This window comes from Pongo abelii, chromosome 11 (assembly GCF_028885655.2).
Source record: "Pongo abelii isolate AG06213 chromosome 11, NHGRI_mPonAbe1-v2.0_pri, whole genome shotgun sequence".
Lineage (NCBI taxonomy): Eukaryota > Metazoa > Chordata > Mammalia > Primates > Hominidae > Pongo > Pongo abelii.
This window is the reverse complement of record NC_071996.2, coordinates 56,288,632-56,308,587: the sequence shown is the minus strand read 5'-3', so window position 1 is coordinate 56,308,587 and position 19,956 is coordinate 56,288,632. Positions and strand designations below refer to the sequence as shown.

The 19,956-nt window shown below is 33.2% G+C and overlaps 1 protein-coding gene across 11 annotated transcripts in view; it reads right to left on the bottom strand.

The window, feature by feature from the left end:
* GALNT13 (polypeptide N-acetylgalactosaminyltransferase 13) overlaps window positions 1-19,956 on the bottom strand; it is a 580,804-nt gene that overhangs the window by 552,343 nt on the left and 8,505 nt on the right. The window lies entirely within an intron of this gene.

The following is a 19,956-nucleotide window of genomic DNA, read 5'->3' as shown; positions in this document are numbered from 1 at the left end:
ACTGAGTATATACAGTGTTATAAAAGAACTGTTCAAAGACATATAATAAAATACAACCTAATGAAAATTATCAGTCTGGCCAACATGGTGAAACCCTGTCTTCACTAAAAATACGAAAATTAGCCAGGTGTGGTAGTGAGTGCCTGTAGTCCCAGCTACTCGGGAGGCTGAGGCAGGACCACCACTTGAACCCAGGAGGTGGAGGTTGCAGTGAGCTGAGATCGTGCCACTGCACCCCAGCCTGGGAGACAGAATGAGACTCCCTCTCAAAAAAAAAATATATATATATATATATATGTGTGTATATATATATATATATATATATATATCCCTTTAAAAATACAGTGTGTTCTTTCAGACAGATCAGACACACTATGAACAATACAAATAAAAATCCCCTTAAGTACCAAACATCTTTAAAGGAATATTAAGTTCTCAGCAACGAACAGAATTTCTGCTCAGAGAGATCTGGGTCTTGATGGTACTAAGCAGAAATAGCAGTTAAATAATACAGAAGTTGTGCTTTTGTGTTCACCAAAACCAACTGTAACCAAATCAACAGTTCAATATTCAGACTAAGCATTTTGAATATAAAATCTAATTTATCTTCCTCTAGTATGTTAAAGACACTGGGATTGCACAGTTCTCTTCCTGGCCCATGAATAAATGATTTTACTAATGTTTCACACAGATCCTCTCAAACAGAGAAAACTAAATATAGTTAGCAAGTTTATAGTTAAATGGAAAAAGTAAATCAAAAAATGCCCAAGAAACTTTGTATTTTCTAAGTTTAAAACTTAAAACATAATAAAAGATATATATTCTTCTTCACATATAATTCAATAGAATTATAAAGTTATAATAATTAGCAAATCTCTGTATTTCTTCATACTTTAGCATATTCATCCTCATAGACAAGAAGACTGAGGTGAACACTAATTACATGACTTGCTCAGTCTGACACAGCCAATAGGAGGCAAGCCTGGGCTCAAAACCAGCTTTTCTGACCTGGGTTTCATCTTACTGCAATATCTGCTAGTTTCTAGGTTGCATCCAGAGCAGAGATTGAAAACTGGGGGCATGAAAACCAAATCTGGCTTACTGATACATTTTGTTTGTCCCACACCATGGTTTTTAAAATATTACACAATATTCAAAAGCAGAAGATTTCTCAGAAAAATCCTCATATGTAGCTTTTTTAAAAAAGTGAAGATTTTTATAAGGCTGGACTCAGGTATGGAACAGAAAAATGGTTGCCCCTCTTAGGTAGCACGAGTTTTCGTACTCATCTACTTCTTACTTTTACAAACCATCTTTTACTCTGACAATTTTAAATACTGGAGTGTTTTGCACCAGATCCAAGCCCTTCTTTATTAAGAATTCCCATCATTTTTTTTTTTTTTTTTGCTGTACAAGTGGAGGAAGAATTTACCTTTATTATTCTCAAAAAATGTATTTTGTCAATTGAAATAACAACTTACAATACTACATTTCACTAGATTCCTATAATCAGATGCTATTGATTGGTTATCTCATTTTAATCTACATATATGTTTTAAAATTTTGTGGGTTTGAATATTTTTTATTTTTTAAATATATATTTGATAATTTTCATAGCTAAGAGAAAAATATTACAAACATAATTGATTAGCACATCATCAAGTGAAAGAATGGGACCTCAAATAATAATTTTACATTTACCATGGACATGCCTTTCAGAGAGCTATTTCCTGGATTGCAAGGTATACTATGTAATAAAATAATTATGATACATTAAACACTTCAGTTTAATTGGATAAACTGGATTAAGATAACACTAACAGCTAAAGGTAAAGGTATACAATCCACAAATTTTAGTTAAACAATGGCATGTTGCAATTGTCTTCAAATATCAATATATTTTGCAGATTGCATAAAAATATGGACTGGCATTCTGAGGAACTCAGGTAGTAGGAGCCACCTAAATCTGAAACTGTTCACATATCCTAAAAAATACATACACCTAACAAAAACAAATTAAAACACACAAATCCAAGTCCTTCAGCACAACTGGAAGCTGGAGAACAATAAACATGTCAGATTATATGTAAACAGAAAATTAGACATCAATTTCTAACGGAGCTATCTTTCAAGCTCCCACTATATACAGAGATACATGGGGTCCAGAAAAACTGTGAAAAAGGTAAAGGATACCAGAATTCCTAACAGTGACATGAAAATCACTCACAAAAAATCCACTCAACCTATGAAAATTCTGAAAAACTATTCTGGCATATTAGAACATGGACACAGAGAGAAGACTTAAAAATACATGAAATTTGAGGTGGCATTATTTTCTGGAAGAAAAGCAAGTAAAGCATTTATAAAATGATGGGAATATGTGAAAAGGACACAGGTCCTAGCTTCAAGAGGCTTTTACTGGTTTAATCTGGGACAACTGGGAAATAAATAATTATTGTAATGGATTAAACTGTATTAAGGAAAATATAATAAAGTATGAAATTAAGAAGGGAAAACTCTTTCTTCAAGTATAATGTCACCTAAAAAGTATAGACGGACTGATGGAGCTAGAAAACCACCATAATGTTTTAGGTACCTGAATCAGTAAAGAAAACATTAGTGGATCAGCACCAGCGCATGAAAGTGTGATGACAAACATGGTATTTCCAGTCTAAAAGTGTCTTCCCACAAATTACTTATTAATTACAATGGGGAAAATAGTAACTAGTAGTGGAGAAACTTGGCAGAGACCAGCTTAACAAATTGATCAAAGATGACATCATCAATAATCAGACAAATACGACATGCCTCCAAGTATGATGCACTTGAGAAGAACACAACATCACTTTTGTGGTATGCCTGTCAAAAATGCAAAACAGAATTAACCATTAGGAAACATTCAGTAAAGCCAAATTGAGAATATTCCACTCCATATCTGATCTGAACTCTTCTAATGTCCAAGTAATTAGACTGAGGAAATGTTCCAGATAAAAGAACTTTTAATGATAAGACAACAAAATACACCTGGGATCCTAGATATATACTGTGAGTTACACAATACAAGTAATATATTGTGAATATTGCATTGAAAATTATACACTGGTTATAGAGGGCAATATTCTTATTCTTAGGAAATGTACACTTAAACACTTCAGTTAAGGAAGCATGATGTCTGCAACTTATTCTCAAATGATTCAGGAAAAAAATGTGGTGTGTCTACACGTGCACATGCACACATGAGTATATAGAGAGAAAGCACAGACAGAAATGAAGCAAAAGAGGCAAAATTGTAAACAACTGTTGAATCTGAACAAAAGGTATTCTTAAACACAATTCTTGTAAATTTTCTGTACGTTTGAAAGTATGTCAAAATTTAAAATTATGCAACAAGGTAAAAATAAAAATAAAAGGTTTTATTTTAATCTAGACATTTATATTTAGGAATTACAGAATAATATTCAAACATATATCGAGAAGTATTTTTAAGAAGAGAACAACAGACACTGGGTCCTACTTGAGGCTGAAAGGTAGGAAAAAGGAAAGGATCAAAAAACTACCTGTCGGGTCTATGCTTATTACCTGGGTGACAAAATAATCTGTACACCAAACCCCTGTAACACACAATTAGCCTGTATAACAAATTTGCACATGTACCCTTGAAGCTAAAATAAAAGTTAAAAATAAATAAATCAGAAAAAAAAGTAAAGGTTAAAAAATAATTCAAAATCATAAATGTTTTTGAATAATTAGTATAGTGAGAAATCCAGAGTGATAGCTTACATACTATATATCATATAGTGTTTATGTATATACAATTTACATCTTCATATATATTTAATATTTATATATTCAGATTAAATGAAAGATGTATACTTATTCATAACTTACATATTGATATATACCCATTAAACATATAAAATACAGGAGAACGAGAACAAATGTAAAATCTACTTTAGAGTTTTAAAATAAACCACACAAACAACATTATACTATAGTCAGCAAATTAAGCAATGTAAAGTTAAATAATAAAATGGTAATCAAAAAATAAGTGAAAGTAGTCAAGACTTAAAGAAAAAAGACAAAAGGTTATCAGTCTTTAAAGATTACCAATATAAGTGGTTTTTCCTTATACAATTAGTTTTCTAAATCGAAAGTTGCAAGTTTTTTTTAATTTAGGAAAAAACATAAAAATATAAAATCATCCTTAATTCCAGAAGCAACTATCCTGTTCTTACTTGCAGACCATTATTTAAAGAATTATATCATATAAACAATTTTATGATTATATTCTCTTTTTACTTAATTGTGAATTTCTTGTGTGACAATATCTTTTTTTATCATTACACTGCAAGATCACTTCACTGATTAATATCCTGTTGCTATGGCATGCCATCATTTATTTATTTTCTGAATATAAATTGTCATCAAATATTTGTGGCAAAAAGAAGTTACTGTGAAGGTCCTTGTGCATATATATTGTGCCACAGCATGATTGTTTCCTTAGGATAAAATGCCGAGAACTGGGATTTCTGGGTCAAGTAGCATGAGACTGTTAAAACTTGTTAAACCATATTTTATTAAACTGATATACCCAACTTTCCTATTTGACCATCTTCCAAATCAGGTTATATTTTACAATTACTGCAGCCAGTTACAGTCATGACAAAGTGTTTGTTGCCTGCTGATGCCCCAACTTGACCCTAGTTCTGCATATGGTCATGCCTTCATTTGAGTTGTATGCACTCTAGGTATTCTACATGTTGAGTTTAATTACCTTTTAAAATGTCTTCTAAAAGATTACACAAAAAGGTAACACTGAAATGAAAAATTGTTTATACGGAAAGGCATGGAAACAAAGCAACTTTAGTAAAATAATTATTCGTTTTGTTGAGCTAAAAAAAAGAAAAATGCTTACAAATAGAGGAAGATGTGTTACAATCTTGAAACTCAGAACGTAGAAAAAAATGGTCATTACAGGATAAGGGATGTAATTAAGGCAGGAAACACTACAAATCCCCCTGAACAATACAAACAACTATTCCAGGTCTCATCACCAATTTATAGCAACAATGTGTCAAAACGCCTCAGCAACCCTAGATATTACCATTTTTAATGCCATTTTAATCAATGGTTCTCATAGACAGCCAACTTATTTCAGTCCCTCTTTTTTAATTCCCATATTCACTTTAGATTCCTGCAAATTCCCACAGATTTAGCAATTTTCCTAGTCTGTAGATTCCACATTTTGTATTATTAAATTATGGAGATTATTACAAATATTATTCAGTATAAGTCCCCAATAAACATTTTTAGTCTTACTTTGTTTGCTCTACCAGGTCACTGATTCAGGGACAAGTAACAAGCTATGCCTCCCTTTACACAAGACTACATATTCTTTGCTGGTTGATCAGAACATCATGTCAGACAAAAAGTAAACCTTACCGAAGTAAAGATATATGAACTTTTTGTCCTCTCATATTTAAGTTCTGTTATTGTGTTAGAGAAGAAAATTACATTAACTCTGAGTTATTTACTTCTCTCAGACATATTGGCTGTTACCCCATTTTTTCTGCTCTTAGAAGTGTATGGAAATCAATCATCATTTTGTCTTATTTTCATAAATATCAAAGCAAACTGATTAATCTATAACTTCAAAAGTCATCCCTAGTATGTCCTCCCTCTTTTCCTCCCTCCCTGTCACCCCCATCTCTCCCTCTCTCTTTTAATTTGACCTTCAAGGCCACTAACTCCCTTGCACATTTTCTTATTGTAAATACTACTTCATAATGATCTCATGATATTTTCGATCATAGGCATGACAAATCAGGATCCCCTGATTTGTACACAACCAATATTTAAACATAACCTCTCTGTAGTCCATCAGCCAATTTATATCACTGCGTAATTCCATATCCAGTCTCTACATCATGGTTAGATGCCATGTTGTTGCATTTCCTAACTGAACACTCTATCATCCGTTCCTCTTTTTTATTCATCCAGTTGAGGAGAGGCCAGAGACCTATGGTTCTCAAGTGGGGTCTCGAGAGATTCAAGTAGGTTCTCTGTCAATTCTTTGTTCCCTTTGTTTCATTTCATGTTTTTTTTTCATTGAATGTTTAAAGAAGTGGCCAAATGATTGTTCCAAGCAGTCACCAGCCACCGTGAAGAGTGTTCAATGACAGCTCCTTCACTACTGGCCCCTCTCTACCTGAAGAAACAGGAGAAAATATTGGCTCTTCTGTCTTCTGGGATGAAAACTGGAATATTTCTGCTTTATTCACTGCACTCCATTCCCAGTAAAAACACAATAAAGCATGGCATAATTTATACCTTTTGCTTCATTATTTCCTAGTTTCTGAAGAAATGCTGCCTTTTCCTTTGCATATCCTTACTTTTGACCCATTCCACTTCCATCAAGTTATTCTAAGATGTAATTAGATATACAGGCAAAATTTCATGTTCAAAGTACTTCATCAGTGTCATTTATAATGCTATAATTTTAAATCCATAAAAACAACAATTAGGGATCAACTAAGTAAATTATGGCTTGTCCATATGATGAAATGCCATGTAGTCATAAAAACAATGTCCCAAATAATATTTATTTATATGCCAAAATCTAATCTTCAAAACGATATCAATAATTTCTAAAATAATATGGAGAATAAAGTTGTTTTGTAAATAATTACATAATTTACATATATGTAAATATATGTGCCTATATATGTATACAAATTCAGTATAACAATTCAGTATACAGTTAATGTTAACATTGTTACGTCTAAATGGTGTACAAATGTAAGTAATTTTCATATTTTTTTACACTTTTTCTAATTTTCCAAATGTTCCACAAAAAATACATATCATGTTATAATCCAAAAAAACACTAGTTTAAAAGCTGAAAGTGAACAAAAGCAACAAAGTGCATAGGTAAGAACTAATTACACAGCTATTAGTTAGGCAGAACTTCAACATTAAAAGAGCTGGAAAATAGTACAAACAAAGTTGAAACATAAGTAAGAAACAAAATCAATTTTCCAAAAGTTAAGAAAACATGATTTTTTGACGAATGTGGTTGAACCTGAAAGGTGCCTCGCCAGTGTCTAATCTCTCCTTTCTTAGCTGCTATTGGCACATTTATGCTCTTTGACCTTTGCCTGTTCCAAATGTAGTTATAATGATTGGAACCCTGACAGCTATTTTGAGTGCAAGAATCCTAGAATGAATGCAAGAATCCAAGATCTCTGGTAACATTACAGAGGTCATCTTAGCAGACTACCAACATCAAGACTTCATATTTTGTGAGGGAAAAATAAAGTACCAATTTCTTTAGGCCACTCTGGATACATACTGAGCACAATTCCTAAATGATACACATTATCTAATAATTTGCAGACAAAATTAAAGAATTTTTTTTGTCATGGGTTTAATGAGTATTTGGCTAGCATATATTAGGGTTCACATGTTAAATCATATTTAAAATGAAGACAGAGGACAGAAATGGAAAGAATTAACAGTTGGAAAATTAGGATATATTAAAAATGACCCAAATAAAGAAATTTATATTTCATTAAAAAATGCTTAGTAGTTTGTTTTTAGTAATGTGAAAAGTTATTTTTAAAATTATAAGTAAAGAAATAGCTTTAACAGTACCAGGAGAGCTTACACTACACTGTAAAAATAAATTTCTAGAAATTAAAGATTGCTTAGATATTAATTTTGTCTTTTTGTTTTTTAAGTGAAGACATTTTAGAACATCTTTAAACCTAACTTTAAATCTGGGGCCTTTCAAATAAAGGTCCAACTAGAAGTGTGCTATAAACTTGGGATGGAAGAAATGTTTTTTTTTTTTTTAGCATACTCTTGGACCCATGATTTTTATAAACATGTAGTGATTATCATTGCAAGAGATTATGTTAATATTTTTATATCCTCATTATATTCCAGAAAAAGATACAAGGCATGTCATAAAGATTCATTCAATAGAGCATCATTAAATTCATAGCCCTTTATCCTATTGCATCAATATTTAACAATTTTTCAAGACATTTATAGAATGAATGGTTGTATTATGGACTTTAGTAGGTCTCAGAGGAACAATAAGATGTGATGTCTCCATTGTGAAAAAGCTTATCATCTAAAATAGGAGACATGTGAGGGCACCACTATGATAACAAGTTGAAAGTTAGAAACAGCAATAGGAACAAGGTTCTATGGGAACACAGAAAATAGAATAATTTTGCCTTGAGGATTTGGAGAAATCCTTCAAAAAGGATTTGCTCGTGTGAGCTGATCTTTGAAATGAGCAGCTAGGTAATTCAAGGCTGCAAAGCAATGTGAGCAAAGAAACAATCATTGACTTCTATGATAAGTCCAGGTAACAGAGAATCAATTCAGTGAATCCTGAAAATAGATTAAGAGGGGGTAAAAAGTGAGATGCAAGGCCAAAAGGGTCATTGGGAATAGATCTCTAAGAAGGGCCTTGAATGATAGGCTAAAGAATTTGAAATTTAACCTGTAGAGCTTTTGAAGGTTTTTAACACCCAGGAGTTACAGGCTCATTCAGAGATCCCTCTGTTGACAATGTAGAGTATTTAACAAACCAATGATGAGGCATAGTTCTATTTTAGAGAAACATTAGTCTTGGGTTTAGATTAAGCACAACCTTGACTGAGGGCTAGCAGGAGTGACAGAATCAGCCCTTGAGATCCTTTTCAATCTTAAACCCTGTGACTTATGTCCCCTGCAAAGGAAACAATTTCCAGGCAAATTCTTATAAATGACATAAGTGGCAGAACTCTGAAGCCACTTGGGTGAAAATCATAAAGGTGTTGTGATTTCAAATACCAAATGAGTTTGACAAGAAGCATATAAAGTGCACAATCTCTGACTAGCTAACAATGGAATTTGAGAAGAAAAAAAAAGTCACATGGAAGACATTCTTATAGCAAGTGGAAAGGCAGTTTCAACTATCCTACTGGGAAAGCCAGATAAAAATTTGACTGACCTAAATCCTTTTTGGCCTGCATCATTTTGCAAAGTAGCCTCTACTGCTCTGGAAGGCCCAGGGACCTATCTGTACATATGCAATCTAATTAAATGCATGTACTTAAATGCATGTAGTAAGGACTTAATTGTGTAGAGCATTTTGCTAGGTACAGCACAAAAAGAATTCTGTTAGACTGCCTTCCTGGATTTTCTAATCTACAAATTGCAAATAGATGTAGATATACATCTATAGTTTAGGTAGAAGAAAGAATTTATTCAAGTATAGGAATAGGCAAAATTATATGTACCAACAATGAATGCTTCATGAGCATCAATAAGTGGAACAACACCTTGATTAGCTCCATTTCAAGGGGAACCACAGTTAAGGGTCAGAGAATAAATGCCAGTGACCAGATCTCACTCCTGAGACCTACTGGAAGGGAAAAGAAAAGCTCTGCTCTATTCAGGTTTAACAGCTCTAAACGGCAAGGTCAGTCAAGCAGTCTGAGGCACAGCATGTCACAGGAGTGATGCGCTGAAGAAAGAAGAAACAAACCAGCCACCGCACGGCATGAGTCTGGGGATACAAGCTCCTTTCCTTTCCCTTTGTTTTTTCTTCTGTTTTTGTTGCTGTTGTTGTTGTGCCATTCTAACAAGGGCATTTAGCCTTACAGAGGGAGACCCAGATATAAGTGTCAGCTAAAAGGCAGGAACTCATACAATTTCTAATAAATAGAAGGTGTGAACCTGGATTGAGAAACCAACATGTGAAAAAGTTTTAAGTTGGGGTGCAGTGTGAATTTTATCCCTGAGACCAAGTACATTGTGTATGAGATCAGAATTCTTAAGTCCCGTGAGTGATTGGTTTGATGGCAATCAGCCAAGTATATCATGAGATCACAACTGTCGATACTAACAAAACTCCCTGTCCTTGAACCCCTGCACAGTGGTAAGTGAATGAATGAGGCACATATTTTCCCATAAAATACAACCATAAAAAACATAATATGAACACATTTACTAAAAAACACAGAAAAGGAAAACTAAAAATTCTACAGAATAACAACATGTAATTTATACATTTGTAATTCACGATTCATACATTTGGAACATTGTTCTTATAGACAGATGATTTTTATGTTTGTTTATGGTACAAAGAGGCCCTTTCTTGATAGAATAGCCTTATGAAAACATGTAGCGCTATTTCGCAGGTGTTACTCTTTCCTGATTGAGAAAATAATTCTCAGAAGCAGGAATGAGAGAACAATTATCTTGATAGTATGACTTCATTCAGTAGGGCAGACACTTCACAGGAAGCAAGCAGAAGTGCAGACACACCCACAAAACTAAATTTTGGCCAGTGGACCCCCAGGGTTTTATAATTGCAAAAAGCATTCAATAATTGCATGCCATGAGCATGAACCCACTGCTGAAAACCCACTGGTAAGTATGTATCTCAATAAATTGGAAGTGCCTGATCTTGCATTTACATAGTGCCTTAAACTATGTAGATCTCAAAATCACTGGCTAAATTTATTAATTGATTATGCATACTGACTGCTTAAGCAGGAATCATTTCACGCACCAATAAAGTACAGTCATTTCTATATTAAAATGTAGCACCATTTTACTGGCCCACAATTTTATATACCCAGTTACTGTGAGATGTAGGCCTCTGGCCAAATAAAAGTGCATCGGTATTTAGTGAATTATAATAAAATGATAAGTGCATATAATACAACATGATTAAAATAACATAATAAAATTTTTCAATGGTAAGTAATAAATACATATGAGATTTTATAAAAAGCAAACAGACAGAAAGTAACTCCCACTACATGCAGGAGTTTTAGAATGTGTTCGTGTGGGGTGAGGAAGGATAAAAGAGTGTCAAGAAGGCTTTGAGGTTGGTTAAAAACTTAAAACTACTGATTAGAACCTAACAAGAAAGTTACACTGAATGTAAGGTTTGGGATAAGGGGCATTTAAAAAAAAAAATCCACCTGGCAAAATTTAATTTGATCTAATATAAGGTCAAAATAAACTCTAGAGTTAGTGAAGCAACTGAAAGTCAAGAATGAATCTGAATTATAAAATAAGATCAATAATTTATACTTAGCTTTAGTGGTGTCCAAGGCCAAGATCTTGGAGGACCACACTTAAAAACTGCCAGGAAACTTAGGAAAATGAAAAATCAACTTTCCAAAGGAGCGCTTTGCAGAAAAGCACACACACAGGTAGTTTGCATCAACTCTGCCCTATGCTAGGAAACAGTATATCTTTGATTTCATGCTCGTGAAAAATACACTGCAAAATTAATCATATTGCTAAACATTTTATAACTATGGAAAACATCTTTTGTGACTTACTAACTTCCAAGGTGCTTGGTGTTGAATAAAATGAAGACTTCTGAAAGTGAACTTACAGGATTAATTATCAATTGACTATCACTCTATAAATAAAATAATTATAATTGGTGTAATATGTTGGCAGATAGATGCAATAATACAAGAAAATGAATCAATTGTCTGTCTGTGAGTATATGTAACCTTGGTTGAAAATGGTTAACCTCATGCATGGTCCCCAGAATTGGCAGGAGTTAGTACTTGATTTTAAATATATTTTATGTAGAAATTGTTTACAAAGTTATTGAAGCTTGTAACAAAATTTTATTTTTAATTACTTTTAAAATATATTCAAGTGGCACACAAAACTTCAAGATGGAATGAAACAGGAGCACTAAGGAAATGCAAACTGAGGACCCAACATTATTTTAGGCAGCACTAGAAAATTGCTTGAATCACATGGCAAAAGTTCTAATAGTTTTTAAAAATAATTTATTTACTTGCAATATGAAACATTTTTAAACACAGATAAATACAATACTATTTAATAACCTATAATGTCCTCATATAATAAGCTCACAAAACATAATGCAATTTATTCCTGTACCAGCATTTTTTAAAATAACTATTTTATTTTACTGAATATGTTTTTGGAGCTGAGGAAGTTGTAGGTTACATTTAAAACTTAGTCCTTGTACATTTCAACATTCTGCAAATGATTTAGAAATAAATCAAAAACAGTATAATGCATCATTAAATTCCCACCAGCAGTTTATTAATTTATGTATAATTATCATTTGCACAAATTATTATGAAGGAAATGACAAAGTATCAGTGCTCAAAACATATTCTCCTCACTTGATAAGAAAAGAGAACCGGAATTCAAATATTTCTAAATGGGAAATCAATTACAATTTGTTATTTCAAATTATGCTTTCTTCCACATTAAAAAAGTAGAAAGTCTCCAACTAAGCACGTATAAAAATCATTAAGAACTAGACATCACATACCGAAAATAAAATCTGTGTCTTTAAAGAATAAGAAATATACAATGTTTCATCTTTTTCATTCAGAAACGAAGGGTGGGATGGCAATGTTTTAAAATGTTCTCTGTTTTCCATACTTACACACACAAAAAGCATTGATCTTTCAATTTCTCTAAGCCTCTTCCACAAGGAAAACAACATAGTCAAAGCAGATCAAATAACTAAGGGGGAAATGCAAGATGGCTGTCACTTAACGCAGAACACCTAACAAAAATCAGCAGTGATGCTGGAAATTCCCAAATAGAAGATACCATCCTTGTTCTCAGCTAGATGCACTTTTTTGCAAAGTGGTATGTCATTGTTTAGCATTGTGTATAATGTGTATAATATCATAATATTTATCATGAAATGAATGCACCTTTGCCTTCACACATTTATCTTCCCTTCTCTCTTAAGTAAGATTTCTCAATATTTCACTAACACAGTTTTATTGTTTCTACTTCACTTGGCTTCAGTCCCATCTTTAACTCCCATTTATTTATTGGCACTTGGGGCCCAATTTTGCAGTAGCTCCTTACAATAACTCTTCCAGGTCTGAGATTTTATTTTGAAAATCACTTAAGCAGGCCAAATTTACTAGGCACCTGTCACACTAGATACCAAGAGAGGACCATCAAAGAGGAGATACACAAATAACAGCCCACATTTATTGAGCACCTGCTAAGTGCCAAGCACAACAATCAGTACATTTCATGCATTGTCACCTCAACCCTCATGTCATTACAATTATAAGGTGGATGAGAACATCTAGCTCATAGTGCTGTGAGAATTAAATGAGTTAATATTATGTAAAGCACTTAAAAGAGAACTTCTTGCCCAGTAAGAGACCTGGGTTGTATTCATGTTAGCTACTATGACTATTATCTCCATTTTAAAGATGAGGTAACTAAGTTCCATGCAGGCTATGTAACTGTCTTCTGTCATACTTCTAGTAATTAGATATAAGAATTTTTAAACTACATTTATGTGATTCCAGGCACCACAAAATTAAACTTGTGTCTTTAACACTTAATTGTGTTTTACTGTCTCCTCCTGCCTTGAATCTCTACATTTATCTTATCTTAGAATGAAGAGGAAGTTAATACGCTAAAAGGTCCTAATTAATTGCCAAGAACTTCAACTTTTATATGTAACTTAATGGACCCCAGATTCATCAATCACATAAAATAACAGGACAAAAGAGTTCTAACTGCCCACAAGTTACTGTCCTCAAATCAAGATCACCCAGAAAATGGTAAAATGAGGTGACCAAGCGAGACTGCAATCACAAACTATCAAGAGAAAACAGATATTCACAGCTTTAAAGAGTGCCTCTTCCTGTGTCCATGTGTTCTCATTGTTCAATTCCCACCTATGAGCGAGAACGTGTGGTGTTTGGTTTTTTGTCTTTGCTATAGTTTGCTGAGAATGATGGTTTCCAGCTTCATCCATGTCCCTACAAAGGACATGAACTCATCATTTTTTATGGCTGCATAGTATTCCATGGTGTATATGTGCCACATTTTCTTAGACACAGGAAGGGGAACATCACACACCAGGGCCTGTTGTGGGATGGGGGGAGTGGGGAGGGATAGCATTAGGAGATATACCTAATGTTAAATGACAAGTTAATCAGTGCAGCACACCAACATGGCACATGTATACATATATAACAAACCTGCATGTTCGTTGTGCACATGTACCCTAAAACTTAAAGTATAATTTAAAAAAAAAAAAAACAGAGTGCCTCATTGTTAATTTGTTTTTTTTTTTTTTACCTCAGTTCAGAATCCCCTATCCTTTTATACTATAAAAGACTAGGTTTTACCACATAAATTAAATAAAGTATTTTTTCTCAGTTTTCCACAATATATTTTTGTGGTATATGTATCCTACACTATGGGGGGAAACTTGGAAACTTCCTCATTTCTCTCTCTTTCTCTCTCTCTGTCTCTCTCTCCATTTCTATCCATAGAAAGCTAACTGTGATTATTTTTTAGTTTGCTGATTCATGTTCATAGTTAACAATGCTAAAGCATGAACATATACACAGCAACAACCGGCAGGTTAGTAAATTTTTTTGTGGGAACTACCCATATGCTCACATTAATTAGGAATAGCTAGTACCTTTACAGCAATTATTTTGATCCGCTACAAAATTAGTGTTAGCCCAAGGATACTAAGGAGTGAACATTTCAAGAGCAGCTGCTGATCTAAGATGGCAATATCTTCACATCTGTGAACATTGAAATGGCCATCTTCATTTACCAATTCTTCTGTAAATTTGCCAGCACATCAGGTAATCACAGTAACGGGTACAATTTAATAACAGAACTATAAAATGTACTGTCTCTATCTGGAATCCACTACAAAATGTTGTTTCAAATTATTCCTCAGTGCTTTGAAAGTGTTTAGGAAAACAGAGGTGAAATGGAGATACGATCTTTTAAAGATTCATCTTGTAATGTGCCTTTTTACATCAGCAAAAAAAAAAAAATTAAGCTATGGGAAAATAAGGCCTTGAAGAATGAAAAAAGTTCTATTAAAACAATTCTATTTAGGATCTGGTTACACACATTCATAAAACTAAAGATGTATGATTCTGATTTGATTGGTAAAGTGAATTAGATACAAAGTAAAGAATCAAACTTAAAGGATACAGGACAGAGACTGAAGATCATTGTTAAGAAGACAATGAACACCTTTACTCTAATAAAGACCCAGAGCAAGTAAGAGCTCTGTATCAGTCTTAGGCTTTATACCTACAAAAATTCTAATTCACTTTATTCTCAATAAAATGATAGACCTATCTTCATAAAATAAACATTAGACTACAAAGTGGTACTAGGTACTTTTTAATATCAATTGATTGATTTTTATTTATTTCTTTTCTTTTCTTTTCTTTTTTTGTTGAGACAAAGTTTTGCTCTTGTTGCCAGGCTGGAGTGCAATGGTGCAATCTCGGCTCACTGCAACCTCTACCTCCTGGGTTCAAATGATTCTCTTCCTTCAGCCTCCCGAGTAGCTGGGACTAGAAGTGCGTGCAACGACGCTCTGCTAAAATATATATATGTGTGTGTGTATATATATACACACACACACACATATATATTCGTATTTTTAGTAGAGACAGGGTTTCACCATGTTGGCCAGGCTGGTCTTGAACTCCTGACCTCAGATGATCCGCCCACCTCAGCCTCCCAAAGTGCTGGGATTACATATCCAGCACCCGTTGCTTTAAAGATGAGGAAACTGACATTCAGAGAACTTAAATGACATGTTATAGAGTTTATTAATGGCTTTATAAGGACTAAATCCAATGTTCCCCTCTTAGCCCCATAATGTAGTACTACAGGGAATTATTGCTATCACGTTCAGTGACAAAAGTGCCAAGAATTTATATTTCTTTATATGGTAAAGCCCCTCAAACCCAACCAGTTTCTCCCCAGAGCAACTCACTTTTAATTGTTTATTAGCTCTACAGTAGAACCTTTAAATCCCAATATCTTTATGGATCATGATGCCTCCACAGAGAGTGGTTGGAATCTGTGGAAATCTGGGAAGTACACACTGATCGAAGCATAATCAAATTTTTTTTCAAAAAAATTAAAGCATACTTCGACCAAGCAAACTCAAAGTAGTTTAGCCATTATCTAAGTCACTTCACATCATATTCAGAACTTCTCTGTATCTTTCCTCCTAATATAGTTATTATTCCTCTTGTTAGTTATCTTTGTAACTTTAAGAACTATATCAGTGCTATTTCTTATATTAACTACAGACACTATCTCTTGACTCCTATTTTGTGATATGCTACTATTCCAATCCCTAACCTTTCCTTCAACTCTCTCCAGTCCCCATACCTAATTCCCAACATCAACCACCTGTATGTTTATTGTGACATTGTCAGTCTTGATATTTGCATTTTGTTCTATCACCACAATTATCTTCCACATTTTAAGTAAGATTTACTGAATGAAGTCAATCAAAAGATGAAAATCAGTAAATACCATGTATATTTAATATAAAAATATTATTCATTTTGGAGCCAACTAAAGTCCTGTGGTCATTTTCCTTTTTTGCATGTTCTTTTGTTTTACCTGACATTTCTACTTTTTTTCTTTGTACATTTTTTGTCTTTTTAAAGACTCCTTAAACATTAAATATTCTATAATGTCCCCTTTTTGTCCCAAATCCTCCCACCAACCAAACCCTCCATTTCCTTATACTAATCCTATACCAGGTTGAAACAACACAATTTGTTCACCTTCTTGGACTACTTCACATAGCCATCATGCCATGTCTTTCTCTTTTTCTTAACCATAGTTGGCTGAGGTTCAACCTTGAGTAACTTTTCAAGAAAGGTTATATTTAAAGAAGATAAAGTTTGTCTTTATATGTCTTAAAATGTCTTAATTCTACCCTGACACGGGATATTTTGACTGGGTGTGGTATGCTGAGTTGTAAATCACCTTTCCTCAGAAATTTGATAATTATCTTCAATTCATTAATGCTTGCTGTAACTGTATTTTTTGTTTTCTTACTAGACGTCCAATTAGTAGGAAGTCATGCTTCGTGGAGATTCACTGTGACTCATATTTTCCATCTTGTTTCATTTTTGTTAGAATTGACAGATTTTTCTCCATTTAAAATTACAAATTTTCCCTTAAAATATCTGAAAATATTCAATTTCCAAGAGCTTTTCTTTCTCATTTAGTGTTCCTTTTTCTATATCATCCACTTCTTTTATGAATGCAATATTTTACTGGATCTTTTCAAGAATTTTATATATATATATATATACATATATGTGTATATATATATACATATGTGTGTATATATAGATATATATAAATATATATAAATAACATATGTTTGTCTCTTTTATGGTCCTCTTATTGTGTGTTTCTTGCAAAGTCATTTTGTTGCTACTGGTTTCTTTAACTTGGTCTCTTTTTTTTTCATGTTGCAGACGTTCTAAAATTTTTGTTCCTACATTGTATCTTAAATGTCTGTGATCCTTGATTGCTATTTTATGTATTTAAGAATGAAGGAATACCAGCCTAGGCAGCATAGCAAGGTCCCCCATTTCTACAAATTATAAAAGTTAGCTGGGTGTGGTGAGACGTTTCTGTAGCCCTACTTGCTTGGGAGGCTAAGGCAGGAGGATTGCTTTAGCCCAGGAGTTTGAGGTTACATGTAGTGAGCTATGATCATGCCACTGTATTCCAGCCTGGGCAAGAGACACTGGCTCAAGAAAAAAAAAAAAAAGTAAAGAATATAAAGGAATAAAAAATGCAGATCTCTGTGAATTTGAGTGGGTCTTGTTGACTAAAAGACTTTGCTTTAGGGCAAGCAAAAAGCTGACCATTAGGATTAAAGACTGTAAGTGCCAAAATAAAAGGGGCATTGTTTTTCTAAGACCCATCCTTAGTTGCCCTTGCTGTTCCTTGGTAGTTAGTACATGTTAAGAGTGGATAGTTGGGTGAGCGAGTGAGAAAAACTTACTATAGAGATGTTTACCTAGAAAGTAGAGTTGTGAATACAAGACTATCTATTTCATCTATACATGTTTGATAAATTATTTTGTTTTAGCCCCAGACTCTCATTTCTGTTCTCTACCTTTTTCAACATTATTGACCCTCAGGCCTTTGGGGGCTTAATATGGGCAGAGTGAATCTCCTCAACTTCAAGCCACCAACCCACCTCCCCCCGCCCCGACCCCCCACTACATTCTAGGCAGTTTCCTTTGCCTTGCTTTACTCTCTACAATTTGTAACAGTTTTAAAACTTTTAATCCCTCTGTTTAATGCTTGAATTAATGAGTTTTCAGAAGGCAGTTTAGATCAAAATAGTTCTTATTCCTTCCCCTTAAAATGGATACTCATCTATTGAAAACTAAGAAGCTATACTTTAAAAAGTCTAAAATGAAAAAAACCCAAGAGCCAACAAAATTATTACACTGTTGCATGTCACCATAATCATGATAGTAATAATGCTCTTCAGAATGATTCAAATAAGGATCTCTGTTGAGATAAATGTGAATTGCCCATCTGCACAGACCTTAAGGTACACAGGGTAAAACTGATACTACTGATTTCATGTTCAAAATGCCTTATATCCTATTCTGTTTGTGGGAAATGAGAAAACTCATTAACATTTGCAAAAAAAGATTAATTGAAGTTCAAAATTATTTGAGATATTTGCAAATATTTTACATTTGTGGAAGTTAGCTTTCCTTACAAAAGGAATGGAAATGATGTATACATGTTATCCCACTTGAATTAGAATTTTATATAGATAATAAGAATTTGTGCATTGTAGAAGCAAAAATGGGCCTATTGTTGTCTGCAAAAGCAAATGATGTGTCTCATAACTAGCAATTCAATGTGTTAATTCAGCTGTACCATCCAATTACCTACAATTCATCTCAACTTTAGTGCACAACAATAAAAGTCTTTTAAAAATTTTGGACAAAATGTCTGCTCTAGGTTACCAAAATAAAGGAAATACTATCCATAAGTCTGACAGTGGGTACCACAGAATATAAACTGTTAAAATTATTTATCACAGTCTATCAATATCACAATGATTTTTGACACGTGAAGTCAGTAATCTAGCATAAATAATGAAACATATATTGGTTGTTTTATTTTTAAAAAGTCTGACCAAGTAATGTGAGAACCGTGTGGCAAGTGAAATTGGCATCCCCTAAAATAACACAGCATTCCTTTGGAGCCATGGCCTGCCACCTGCTAACTGACCACAGGGCCCAAGCACGCAATTCTAAAAGTAGACAAAGGTAATGAGATGCAAATTTAGCATCCCCATCCTCCTGTTAAATGACCTAGATGCAAGAGCTATAATGTCTCTTACCTATTCAGAAACTAAATGATGAAATGAACAGCCTTTTTTAATTTCCTTTTTTGTGTTTTGTTTTGTTTTGTTTTGTTTTACCAGAATCAAGGACACCAATACATAGTTTAGTCTGGCTACATGAAGATTTATTAAGTCATAAAAGAGAGACAATTTAAAGCAAAAAGCATCATGAAGAAGAATGGAAAGAAGAACAAAGAACAAGATATGGAGCAAAGAAAAAGAATACTAAAAAAATAATAAACACAGTATTTACCTTAAGAAAAAAATCAAAAGGTATGCTTAAAATCTGTAACATATGAATAAAATCTGCACCATATTCAGTGACAGACTATTTCTAATATCTTTCAGGACAAGTGATATATAATCCTATTTGAGACTGAATGATCAAGAGAATCGAAGAAATATAAGTCTCAGGAATCCTGGTGAAATTTGCTACAAGAAAAAGAGAAAAGATGGTAGTGAGTCTTGAAAGTAGAATAGTCAGTAACCCCATAAACCCTTACATCATTTACAGAATTGGAAATCACATTGTTTCTAAATGCTGATTTTTAACTCTTTTTTAAACCACACAAGTGGAATGACTCATTATTGGGGGTTTAGAATTCAAATAATTTACATAATTTAAACAAACATCAGTCTAAAATAAAATTTATTTTAAAAAACACCAAAGAAAAGCCATTTTACAAGATTATTATAGTGTATTAAACAAAAATATTAAA